Source organism: Hemicordylus capensis, chromosome 4 (genome assembly GCF_027244095.1).
Source record: "Hemicordylus capensis ecotype Gifberg chromosome 4, rHemCap1.1.pri, whole genome shotgun sequence".
Classification (NCBI taxonomy): domain Eukaryota; kingdom Metazoa; phylum Chordata; class Lepidosauria; order Squamata; family Cordylidae; genus Hemicordylus; species Hemicordylus capensis.
The window spans coordinates 273431562-273444578 of NC_069660.1; the positions used below are offsets into that span (position 1 = coordinate 273431562).

General features: G+C 42.6%; 1 long non-coding RNA gene across 1 annotated transcript in view; it reads right to left on the minus strand.

Moving 5' to 3' along the window:
* Window positions 1-2668: 2668 nt before the first annotated feature.
* LOC128325288 (uncharacterized) overlaps window positions 2669-13017 on the minus strand; it is a 75284-nt gene continuing 64935 nt past the window's right edge. The window contains exon 3 of the long non-coding RNA XR_008307349.1: window positions 2669-2790. This is a non-coding gene — a long non-coding RNA (uncharacterized LOC128325288). The remainder of the gene's footprint in view (window positions 2791-13017) is intronic.

Consider the following 13017-nt stretch of genomic DNA (forward strand, 5'->3'; position numbering starts at 1 on the left):
TGGACTAAGAATTTCTGCATCAGAATTGGGGTGTGTTATAGAGATGAGAAAAGTGAACAAATTTGTATTACAAACTGGCCACTAACTAGTTTCAGCAGGATCACTAATTAAAAGTGGTTAACTTTGACTGGATCATGATGAACATTATTGCTGAAACCTTTGCAACCAAATATAAATAATCATACTATGCAATAGCAATTGTTACTACTGTTAATTGCTGTTGTTTTCTTAAGTGTTGAAGGAAACATCAGACACATGATTGCTTCACAAACATAATCTTTAAAACTGGCTGCTAAAAGGGCAGCCAGTTTTATTATCTCTGTATTATAGATGGTGGAGTGAAGTGAACTCACTAGATTGCTTCAGAGCGACAAGGTCATGGTTGTGGTAAGATTTCAGTTTGAAGTTCTTGGCTTACAGCTCATTGCCCCCTTTCCCCATTATTTATTTATTTAATTGTATATACTGCCTAACATCCAAATCTCTAGGCGGCGAACAGAATTAAAACATAATATAATATAAAACATTTAAAGCACTTGTAGCAATTGTTATGAAGAAACCTGATTTAGCAATTGTGCACTAATCTGGGACTACGGACTTTTCTAGACAGCAGTAAAAAGCACTCTGACAGAGCTTGCACATAAGTATAAGGCAAGGGCTTACAGACATGCCCACAGATTCCCATTGTCTTTTCTCCCAGGACCTGATGGGGAGGTCACAGGGGCAGCAGATTGCTTGCGTGATTTCCACTGCACAACATGCGGACCAGATTTTGCTTTCCATGATTATTATTATATTATTATCATTAATTATTATTATTAACTAATCATGTTAATTTGTGTTAATAATTTCCAAAAGTAATTTAGAAAATGGTGGTCGAAGTGCATACATTTAGTGAGGCTGTTCTATAAACAGCCAGAATGGGCTAGGGCAGCCAAGCCCAGGCTTGGTTGCCTGTGGAAACTGCTTCCTGGCGGCGCCTCAGAGAGGAGAGCTGGTCTTGTGGTAGCAAGCATGACTTGTCCCCTTAGCTAAGCAGGGTCTGCCCTGGTTGCATATGAATGGGAGACGATGTGTGAGCACTGTAAGATATTCCCCTTAGGGGATGGAACAGCTCTGGGAAGTGCACCTAGGTTCCAAGTTCCCTCCGTGGCATCTCCAAGAAGAGGGCTGAGAGATATTCCTGCCTGCAACCTTGGAGAAGCTGCTGCCAGTCTGTGAAGACAATACTGAGCTAGATGGACCTATGGTCTGACTCAGGATATGGTAGCTTCCTATGTTCCTAACCCAGCTAAGAAGCCGAGCTCTTAAAGAAGATGTACAGCAGCACATGTAAATGTATTGCTTTAATGCGCACTCACACAGTGCATTGTGAGATTCTTGGTTTGGGAAGCCTTCCCCCCACCTGCCCACCCACCTGGTAGGGCATGTAAATGGCCCCAATGTGTGTGTGTGTGTGTGTGTGTGTGTGTGTGTGTGTGTGTGAGAGAGAGAGAGAGAGAGAGAGAGAGAGAGAGAGAGAGAGAGAGAGAGAGGTCAGTTCAATCATGGCTGCAATCCTATGCACCCTTTTTTGGGAGGAAGCCCAGTTGAATTGACCAGGACCTCTAACTAAACATTCATATATCAGGCTACTAGACCTTTAGTGTACAAACAACACAGATGCCCCAATCCAGCTAGGATGATATAGATACACACAATCAAGCTTCCATGTGTCTAGCTAGATTAACATTCCTGTGTGCCAATGGATGCTGTACATGAAATCGCCCAACATGATCTAACAGCTGAGATTTGAGCTTGCACAGTCCATTTTTTAAAAATAGACTATCTCCACACCTTCAGCTTTGTGCTGGAGGGGGCAGCTTTGTCCAACCCAGCCCTGGGAGACACATCATGTAGGGTTAAAGCAAGTGCTCAGTGTGGTAGTGCTAGCTTAGCCTGGCTGTTGACATGCTTCCCTCTCAGTGCCTCCTTCCCTCCTTCTCAGGGGACAGAATAAGCATTGCTGGTCACCAGCAGATGAGGAATTTTTTGCTCTCTGATGGATTAACCCAGTTGGAAAGTTTTGTGTGTGTACTCCATTCTGTCCCCTTCAGTTAGGTCATAACTGGTCAGTACAGCCAGGGAATGGGAGGAGGTAAGAGTTATCCGTCAGCACCACTGGGCATATATCTGACCGGGCCTGTGAACTGGTCAGCCAGTCCTCTGAGACTTATTGACACAAGGGCTAGGACTAGGATTCCTTCCCTTTTCAGTGACATCACCTACCTCAAAGGCTGAATTGCCTTTTTTTTTTTTTTTTTTTGCAGGGGTGAGGCCTCTGGATCACCCTGATCCTCTTTAGGGCCTCGTGAAGAAGAGCAGGGATCCAGATTGCTTTGACCCTCTGTTCTGACTGAGGGCATGATGATCCCAAACAGGCTTGGGAGAAAGCCTCTATTTTCTGGCCTCCTGCCTGACTGCTGTACCCACATTGCTTGGGAGGTGAAAAGTTTGATCTGCTTCAGTCATCTAGTTATTTAATAAAGCTGTGGCCCTTTCACCCGCATACAATTGCCTGAGTTATTATTATTGCCTCATGTCTTTCTCAGCGTGGGGGCAAATTACACCGATCAGATATTTAGAATAGGGAGAAGGGGGCTGGATTTGATCTCCCCGCTCTCCATACTCACCAAACAGCTGGATAGCAGCTTCTTTTTAAAAGGCAATGTGCACACAATCCTGGCCAGTCCTTCACATATGCTCTTAGAGTGGAGCCAGCCAACGCTTCATTTCAGCACAGGTTATGATCTGCCAAAATAATGTTGAAAAATGCATCTTGAATGTTAAATGGAGCTGTAGTTCCCCACCACCACCACCACCACCACTGCCATGGACATTGTTCCTTTGTTGTTGTTGTTGTTGTCCACTCTGCTTCTGTTCTCTGTCATGGAGTTTAAAATACAAAATGCTCTCCCCCTTCCTGAGTCCCCCCTGGGTTATGCATTATGCCACACAACATATAACTGAACACAACTTATCACAGTGTGACAGCTAATATTTAAAAAAGAACACACAAGTATTTTGAGGTTTGATAATGGCTATCAATCTCAGTAATGGGTATCCAATCCAAATTTCTGACAGATATCTAGTGGATGGAGCATTCACTATGAGCGGCTAAGGCAGAAGAAAATGAATGAGGCAGATATTTCAAATCTCTAATTAAAAATAAGACATAAAAACTGTCTAAAGCAGAATTTTAAAAATTACAGTTGTGTACATATTCAAAAAAGTTTCAAAAGCCTAAAATAGCCAGGAGTTAATTGGACTGACATGTCAGGGTTGTGCCCCACCCCCCTCGCTGCCTCCCCACCCCAAATGGGGACATTTTCATGAATCCCTGTACAATTCAATATCTTTGTTTCACAGAAGCTGCCAAGAAGGAATACAGCAGCACATGTAAATGTATGGCTTTGATGCTTAGAAAAGGCATTCTTTTAAGACAGTTAAGTTAGAGTGACCTCCAAAAGCCAAATTGCAGCACAAAGCATATTGGGTAATGCTATGTAAATTGCCGTGTGTGCAATTGGGATATTATTATAGCAAGACCAAAAGGTGCCAGTTAATGACCTCTACATTTGATCTCGACTTTTCCTAGAGACTGATGATGTCCCTGGCTGAGACAATAGCTGCACTGCACTGATGAGAGAGACGCGTAAAACACCTGTCTTCAGCTACTCAGTGGACCAGATCTGTATGCTGTTGGCTGACATATTCAAAATCTGCTGCAAAGACGGCCCTTTGCATCTGTATGGCACTAATCAAAATATTTTACCCTCTCCAATTTGGTATTTAAAATATGCTTTCAAACTTGTTTTTTATGATGAGGTTATTTGCTCAATTGAACTCATACAACATTGTTCTGTTCACATTCATTCCTAGTTACCTTTGCCCTGTTCTCTCTCCTCCCTCCTCTAGTGCCAAAATTAGCTTGAAAGGTCCTCAGGGTAGGAATATATATCTCTTTCTCACTGCTTATTTTACTCTATTATTATACAATCAGTGTTGTGCATTGGTTGTATAGTAATAAGAAGAAATAATATTTCTTTAAAAAATACAATAGAGGAAAATTCAAGGATTAAAGACCCTGTAAGTTCTGCACAGATTTGTAGAATTTGTCAGCCTTGCATGACCCATCCCACTTGTTCCCCTCTCTTGAGACATTTCAGGGAGCAGCTTTGGTAAGGGGGGGATAAATTGTCTTCCATGAACTTCCTTGCACTTGTGGTTCCTTAGATGCAAGCCTTTGTGTATCTTGTCTGCAGTGCATAAGTGCAAAGAGCATCTGGGGAGCAATGGGCAACAAAAGAGACAGCAAAGGACAAATAAAAAACAATTTACTTGTGAGCAACTGCATTAGCTTGCTGTCTCACAAGACAAACTTGCACATTTACTCATAAATGTTATTGGCAGGTGGGGGGCGGGGGGCAGATTGCAGCTTCAGCCCACAATCTGGCTTGCCTACTCAATTTACTCATGGATAGGCACTCCAGCTTGCAGCTAATGCACCTCCTTGGCAATCAATTTAATTGTAGGTAAGCACACTTGCTATCTCAAGCAGCAAGCTTGAAGGGGATGCAATTCACATTCACAGTCTCTGTCCAAACCAGACCTTGAGGAACCATGTGCCAAAGCTACTCTCTCTTTAACAAGGCATTGAACTCTCAAAAACAAAATATGGAAGAGGACACTCAGGGACACTGCTGAAGTTAGGGGTATCCAAGATAAACAACTGGTGTAGACAAAGACTAATGGTCAGCACTAATACTTCCTTTCAAAAGTTTGGGTGGCTTCTAGGGATGTGCATGAATCAATTTTTTCTATTCTATTTGTACCTGAATCGAATCACTCCTGATGTGTTTTAGCTCTGAATCTGGCCAGCTAGCACAGGGGGGAATTTGTTTTGTCCACAAATCTCCCAAAACAGGTAGATTCAGCTAGATTTGGGTACAAATCATTTTGTATCCAAATTGATTCTCACACAGAGCAAGTGCAGGCAGTGATTCTCTCAGCCACAGGAAAAGGGTGAAAAATTATCTCCTCTTTTTCTCAATCAGGAAAGCAGGAACAAAAAGCAGAGAATCCACTCCAGGCAGCAGGCAGGCGAGGCAAAGCAAAGCTCCTCTGGCTCTCCCTCTCTCTCTTCTCCTGCGAGCCAGAAAGGCAAAATGGTGGCTTAAGTATATTTGAAAACCCCTCCTTCAAACTCCCCCCACCTTTGTCCCTTCTTTGACCTTTATCCTAGCCAATGTGGGGTCAGTTACTCCTGACAACACAAGATTCGAATGGAAATGAGCCAATCTGGAACCAGGGGGGAATTGCCAGCCAATCGTTGCACACTGTAAGTCACCAATCTGAAGGATTTTCCAAAAAAAAAAAAAAAAAAATTCCTGACATAAAATAGAGACAGAAAGAGAGATCACCACAAAAATGAAGGTCTCAATCTACAAATTTTTCAGGTCCGAAATCTGGGCGATTTGTTTTGGACCCGAATCTGGCCAGCTAGCACAGGGCCGATTTGTTTTGTCCACAAATCTCCAAAAACAGGTAGATTTGAGTACAAATCATTTTGTACCCAAATCGATTCGCACATCCCTATTGGCTCTAAATGCATCCCGATTTCAAAACCTTATATAACATTTTTCTCAGGTTCACATCACATGTACAATTAACATAATGAAGACACTTGTTTTCAGTAGGCATATGGGTAGATAACATGCCAAGTTACGCATCTTCATGCAACACTGTGAACACTTGTTATTGTTATATATAATTAATACAGTGTCATTAATGCATATGATGCCCAACAGTAGGGGTAGACAATGTGTGGCTCTCCAGATGTTGCAGAACTGCAAATCCCATCACACCCACTGTAATAATTTGAGGCTGGGGTGATGGGAATCATAGTTCAGCAACACCTGGAGAGTCTCACCTTGCCTACACCTGCTCTACAGAGTAATGTATGAAACAAGACAAAGCACTCATGACAAGTTACCAATCTGAATGTTGACAATGGGGGAGAACACAAATGGAGGAAAGAAATAGGGAAAGGGAGATGCAATGGTAAGGAGTCCCCTAATCCTCCCATCTTATTTGCCTTCTTTCAGATGGCTTGCAAGTAGAGGTCCACAGATGTGGTAGCTGAGTAGCCATTGGTAACCATATATCTCTTTTTGGCAACTGCCTGCCACCAAATGCCCATTTCCCTTGCTAACTGGGCAGAGAGGCACCCTTCAAAGTGATGATTCTCTTTCTATTTAGAAGGGAAAGAGCAACTGTTCCTTTTCAATACCAGCAGGGCATTTCTCCAGTGGATGTAGCTGGTGTTCCATCTTGGTGTAACCTTGTGTTCCATTTTGTTTTGTTTTTAGATTGTAATCCCTTTAAGGACACGCTTTAAGAACCTTTTAATTGAAAAGTGATATATAAATAATAAATAGTAATGATTTCCCAGCACAAAGCGAAGGATCCCTTTTCTCCCACAGCTTCTTTGGGTATTGCAGATACTGTAACTTGGTGGTGGAGAAGCTTCTCACGTGTCAGGGACAGATCCCCCCATTCCCTGAATATTCTGACACGAATAGAGAACTCCTTGGACAGTCTCATGTTGTACTGGGTGACTTTGAATACATTCTGTTGTAGCAATAATATCTTTAAATACTTTTGAGTGTCTCCAGATCTACTGCCATAGTATTTGGAGGGCAGGCAGAGTTGATGACAAAGAAAGACTAACTAGAAAGGCCAACCTATACTGTGGTCTTCTGCTGAAGATCCTGTTTGTCCTGGCAAATAAAACATCTATCTTACTGTCTATTCACTGCTACCTATTAAGATTGTGCACATGACCTTAATCACTGGTGGGGCGGAGGGCTGGTGGGGAGGCAGGCACACAAGCACCCTCCCCTGTTTGCTCTGCTGTTCACCACAGCACACAAGCAGTGTGTCAGGAGCCTGCATGTCTGGCAACGAAAACACGGTTAGTCAAGGTTGCTGGAAGCTGGAGGGCCCTCTGCATCTTGAGGCTTGGCGGAAGCAGGCTCACAGTGACGTGTTGCTTATCAGCGTTTGGTTGCAGTCTTCAGATTTAATTTATAGCCTGGTTTAATTGGTCTTCGCCTTCGGCCAGCTGGTACCGAATCATGGTTTATCTGATTTGCTAAGCGGCCGCCTACTTCTCCTGAGTTCATCTACCTGTTGTTGGCGTTTCATCAATCTTCTGTGGTGAGGAGACGGCAAAGGAGATTCGTTGTTTATCTCAGTGTTCTGCTCTCCATTCCCTGTCTCTGCTAACTCTGATGGTCCCGGTTCGTCCTGGAGCTTCGACTGAAACTACCTCAGCTATCTGCTGTGGGCTGACAGTTGGGCTCTGCCCTTTGGGTTCCCTTGCAGCGGCTGGCAGACTGCCAGCTTCCCCTTCCTCTTTGCTATCTGAGGACGGACGCATGACACAGTGCCTCAGTGAGCGGCAAAGCAGGGAACCCAAGCAGGAAGTCCTACAGCATCCCTCAATGCACTGTGCCAGGAGCGTGGTGCAATGAGGCATCCTCCCTCAGCCGGGTGCTCTTCCTGCCCAGCTCAGTGTATGCTTGGGCTGCAGGCAGTCCAGGCATACACATGACCCTGGACCTGGAGTATATGGCACCCTTGAGCCCTTTAACCCAGGTAAAAGCCCAGGTACAAAACATGGGCTACAGGGGGAGAAAGAGCCAGGATCAGTCTGCACATGAGCCTCCCTACCCAGGTAGGGCTGCCTAACCTGGGTAGGGCTGCTCGTGTGCCCAGCCTCATTGTTTAATGTCTATCTGAGATCAATGGCAAATGATTTGAAAAGTTGACCACTATGTGTCTCGATTTAGTATTTTAGGTCATCTGCTTTGCAGTGGACACACTCTGGCAGATAGCTTTCTTCTTTGCCTTCTCATAGACCTGACTGATGGGCTAAATTCCGTTCCAGATGATGACAGCAGGGTTGTATCTATAGAGGTAACTTTTTTTTCTATTCATCTTTTATTTGATTTTCTTGATTTCCTTCAATTAGGCATTACAGACTACAATTATCAAGGAATTGAACAAAATATCCTGTGTACAAACAGACCAATGAATTACAGTCATGCTAAACATTTTCTTCAGGTCATATTCAACCTGCCTCCTCCCTATGCTCTAGTAATAGCAACATTCAAGCTATGCATATACTACACAATGCAATCATGTCGGAGAAAAGGGGGAAAGGGGGCTTATTGGCAAAGGAGCTTCTTTTGCAGTCTGCTTACATCTCCATGTACATGTTATGCATACAAGTATGAATTTATTGTCTATCCCATTATTGGTCTGAACCAAGACAGAATGAATTAAAGAGTGAATAGGGTACATAGATTTCTCTTGAGAATAAAGGGATTTGATCCCTCTATTTCCACATAATATTGCAATAAGAAGCTTCTGTAACTTATGGCAATTGCATTTTCAGTTCATCCCATGTGCTAAAAATACTGTGCATACTCTTAATGACTAAATTTCCTGTTCTTTCTGCCAGTTCCATTGACTCCACAAACTCTTTAATTAGACACACACTTAAACTAGATACACATGTTTTACATAGTGAAATTAGGTGACATTTTTAAAAAGAACAATTTCAGTTAACAATAATCTCTGTGCAATTGAGAAGCCAAGGAAATCCCCCTTCACATGCTTCAAAAGTGCTCATAAGAAAAGAATTGCAAAATAAATGAATGATTCTGCTTGATTTTTTTTGTTCCAATGCAGTCATTTTATCAGGGACAAGGAATATTTTACAGTAGTGCACGCATGAAGGTTGTATGCATTCCCCAGCATTAAATTGTGGTAGAAAATGAAAAACCTAATAGCATTTTGATATATTCCAGTTAGGTTTTCCATTAGGAGAAAAAGGTGATATGTTCACACCATTTGTCAGGAAAAGAAGAAATGAAGAGAATGTTGACAATTTCATTACACTCTGGTTATGGGGTGATCCGCACTTACCTATTACAAGATAAAAAAAGCCTATTCAGGATATTATTAGTTGAAAACATTACTGTTTGTAGTTACTTTAAGTTGTGCTACAACTGTAGAGTTGATATAACGATATAGACTAGCGATTTCAGGGGAGAGATTTCATATCACTTACAGCCTTAGCTCAAAAAAATTGTATTGGTTTGAATGACACAGCATCTAACCAAATCCTGCACCGCCAAACTGTTCTGTGATATAGTTCTATGAAGAGGAAAAAAGTAACAGATAGTATAAAAGTGCTTCAAGTATACCACCGTTTTATTTACTTCTGTATAATCAGAAAGGCTGCAATCTTGTTAAAATTGCTTACAGCTGCAATCTTAAACATACTTTGATCGGGAATAATCCTTGTTAAACATAGCTGGATTTGTTCCTGAGTAAGCATAGATAGGAATACACTGCATATCCCATAGACTCCAGTGGGATTTAGGTAGCTGGTTGTGTACAGGATTGAAGCCCAGCCCTTCCTTATCCCACCCCCACCCCACCTTTTTTTCACCCCATTTATTGACTATGGGATTCTGAACTTTTCTGTAGGGAATATTTCCCCGGAGAAAATAGTGCCTACCATATCAAAGTCAGTGAACTAAATGTAAACTTACAGCTTGCAAAGGGGCAGAACGATCAGGTTGTAGTTTCTATATGCTCATTTAGAATGACTCTCTTCAACCAGATTAAACAGATAAAATGATCAAAAAGGTAGGCAGGTGCCTTCTCCACGTGGAAAAGGTGATATATGGAGTTAAAACACCCCACCTTCAGTTCCCAGAGATCATTTTGTGCAGCAGTCTGCATGAAGCACACTGCTCCGCTTTAGGGTCTGTGGATCAAGGTTCCACTATTCAGCTTGAACTATTATTATAATACTAAGTTTTGCGCTTATTTTGACTGTCTTGTCTAATGAATATAAAATTACAACTTTAAAAGAACTGGGGCAGGGAGCGGGGAGCTAAGCTCTGGTTTGATTAAACTGTGCTCAGTGGGATTTGTAAAGTAGAGGATTACATAAGGGGCTCCGTATTGTACAATAAATAAGAAAGACTGCCCTTGCCATGGACGAATATAAATAGTAGCAACATTCACCAAAGAAAAGATAATTTGTTGCATGGTGAATTTTTAATTAAAAGTGAGACCCAATTTAAAGCAACGTGGACATGTAAATGAAATGTTTGTGTGGAGGGAGGGCTTGTGTGCAGCTGGCATACATTTTAAATTGGGTTATCTGCTCCTGTGCATGCAGCATGAGCAGACCAGTATGGCATGCACCTGGGCTATGGATTCCTGGTGTGCTTCAAGCAAGACAAGTCTTCTGCAGGAGGGGAATTGGAAAGTGTTTCAGGCAGCATCCCTCCCTCCTCCTCTTCTCCTATCTGGCTAGTGCTTAGGTTCAGCCCACCCACCCCCTCAGCCTTTCTGACAGACTGAGTTGCAAAAGAAATGTTGCTGAGTATCAGCTAACCCAGTCACAAGGAGAGGAGGAGGAAGAAACACTGCATGACACTTTCCGCCTCCTCCTTCCCTCCTGAAGCTTGACAGATGAAAATATCTTCCGTTAAAGTTGCTTAGGGACCCTTTCTGAATCCTGCTCTTCTTAAAAACAAGGTAAAATCTTAATACTCCTTTCCTCTGCTTCTTACCCATCCACAAACATTCCTTAGCAATGGGGTTCCATTCACCCCTAAATCCTGGGGCAAAATCTGGGACTCAGTTTCCTGTGAGTGTGTGTGTCAGAGAGAGAGAGCATGAACAGGCAAATAAAACAGATGGAACAGTTGCTGATGTTGCATGAGTGTCTGAGGTAGTTGTAGTAGCTGTATATGTCAAAAATGTGCCAGAGGAAGGAGCACACGCAAGTATGCAAGTGTCTGTGTGCATGGGGGCTGTGTGATAATTGCACGGGAACAAGAAAAAGGGCATGTCAATAATACTGGATTCATTCTCACAATCATATTGGGGGGGGGGGGCGCTGGAGAGAAGGAACATTCTTTCCCCAAACCTCCCAGATGACCAGAGCCTCCTTTGGGCTCTGCAAGTCATGTGCCTACATGAATGTCACAGCGGTGTTCTCCATCACTGAAACTGGGAGCTGGGGTTTCCGCATATGCCATAATGCATTGCAGGAACAGCAGAGAGGCAGCCCTCAGTAATGCAGCAGCTTTCCTTTCCCTGGCCCCACAAGCCACAGGACTCTATGATTAAAATGGCCACCGGCTGCCCAGGAGCACTTTAAAGCCATACAGCAGTACAAACAAACACAAAAGAAGGTAGGGCAGATCCCTGGATAAAACAGGGATAACACATGAATCCATGGTAATCTGGAGAGCTGCGAGGCCTCCCAACTTAACAGCACTGAACCTAGGTAGCCCAGACCTGCTACCCAGGTGAACAGGCAGAAGGAAAATGAAACCTGCCCAATCATTTCCCGCCCCCCATGTCCTTACAGATATTTTACAGCAAAGACTTGCGAAGGTGGGGGAAGGAAAAGAAGATGGAGAGCCACAGGCAGCAGGGGCGAATCTTCACTTCTTGTCCCAGGGTCCACTCCAAACTGGCCATGCCCCTGCTTGAAGCACTACACTACACTGGCTTCATGCACCAACACCCACAGAAATTGTAAGCTGAGAATTTTTACTGCATGAGCAGTAAAAATATTCTACAAAAATATATGTCCAGCATTAACTATTTAGCTATAGGGCAGTGGCACATCAATTCTCTACTTTCCCTTTCATTTGAGTTAAGGACAACAACATATATTTCTATAGACAAACCTTTTATAATAAGAAAGGGGGGGTCATTGGTACATGGGGTGCCACAAATTCCCCCTGACCCACAAGCCAATGAGGGTCTCAGTTTATTTTTTAGAAATTTTTGAGTGTTTAGACTATTTGGTGTATAATTAGTCTTCATAGGGATTCATTGTGATAAAAAGTCTAAACACTTCCAAAAATCCCTTTAAAAAAAACACACACACACACACAGAGTAGCCACTGGCTTGTGGGTTGGAGGGTAATTGACATCCAATGTTCCCTACCCTGCAATCCACTTTGGACCACCTTGTAGCTACCCACGGGGAGTAATGGGGCCATTTTTGAATCCCCATTATTCCCTATGGCAGAAAAAATAAAACCATTCCAAATTCAAAAATTCAAAAAAAAAATCACCCTTTTGCCCAATTCCTTTGGGATTTGGGTGGTAGTTGGCACCCAAGGGATATGATGCAATATCAATGACAAAGGGAAAATCAAATCTCGAATCGATTTGAATCTAATCTGCGAATATTCTATTCTAGTTCTCTTTTGGCCAGGCATGACAGGGCAGATTCATTACGAGCGCAAATCACTTGAATTGACCAGATTCAAGTCAAATTGATTCAACTACGAAACGATTTGCATGTCCCTAACCAATACACTTTGCTGCAGGCTTCTCATTCTGGTGACCACCATTGTTCTTTTAGGAAGCTTATTCCATCTGGGAAGCTTCAATATCCCATTCAGACATGAATTGTGCTTCTTGCCCTTAGTTAAATGATTGCTTTAAATCAGGGACTTTGAAATCTCACAACTACAGGAATACCTAATGGATTTTCATCAAACCAGATGCTACAGGTTCTTGAATTTTGACATAAACTATGTTAGCAAAGGGAGAAATATAAGCTATGTTTTGGTCACATAAACAATTGCAAGCATGGAATGTCTGCCCATCTCAAGCTTTAAGCTGCTATAACTCACAATTCTTCACGATAATTTTCTAAAATTTAGTCAGATAGATTCTTCAACTGATGGGATATTTCCAGCTGATGGAATAAATTGCCCATGATCAAGAGATTTTTCAGATTTTATAATGATATAATACTGAAAGAACTATTCACTTTAACTATAGACCTGCTCCGGCAGCTCTATAAATAAACTGATCAGTGCCTGGAAGGGAGACCACAAGGGCCCACATGGAAAG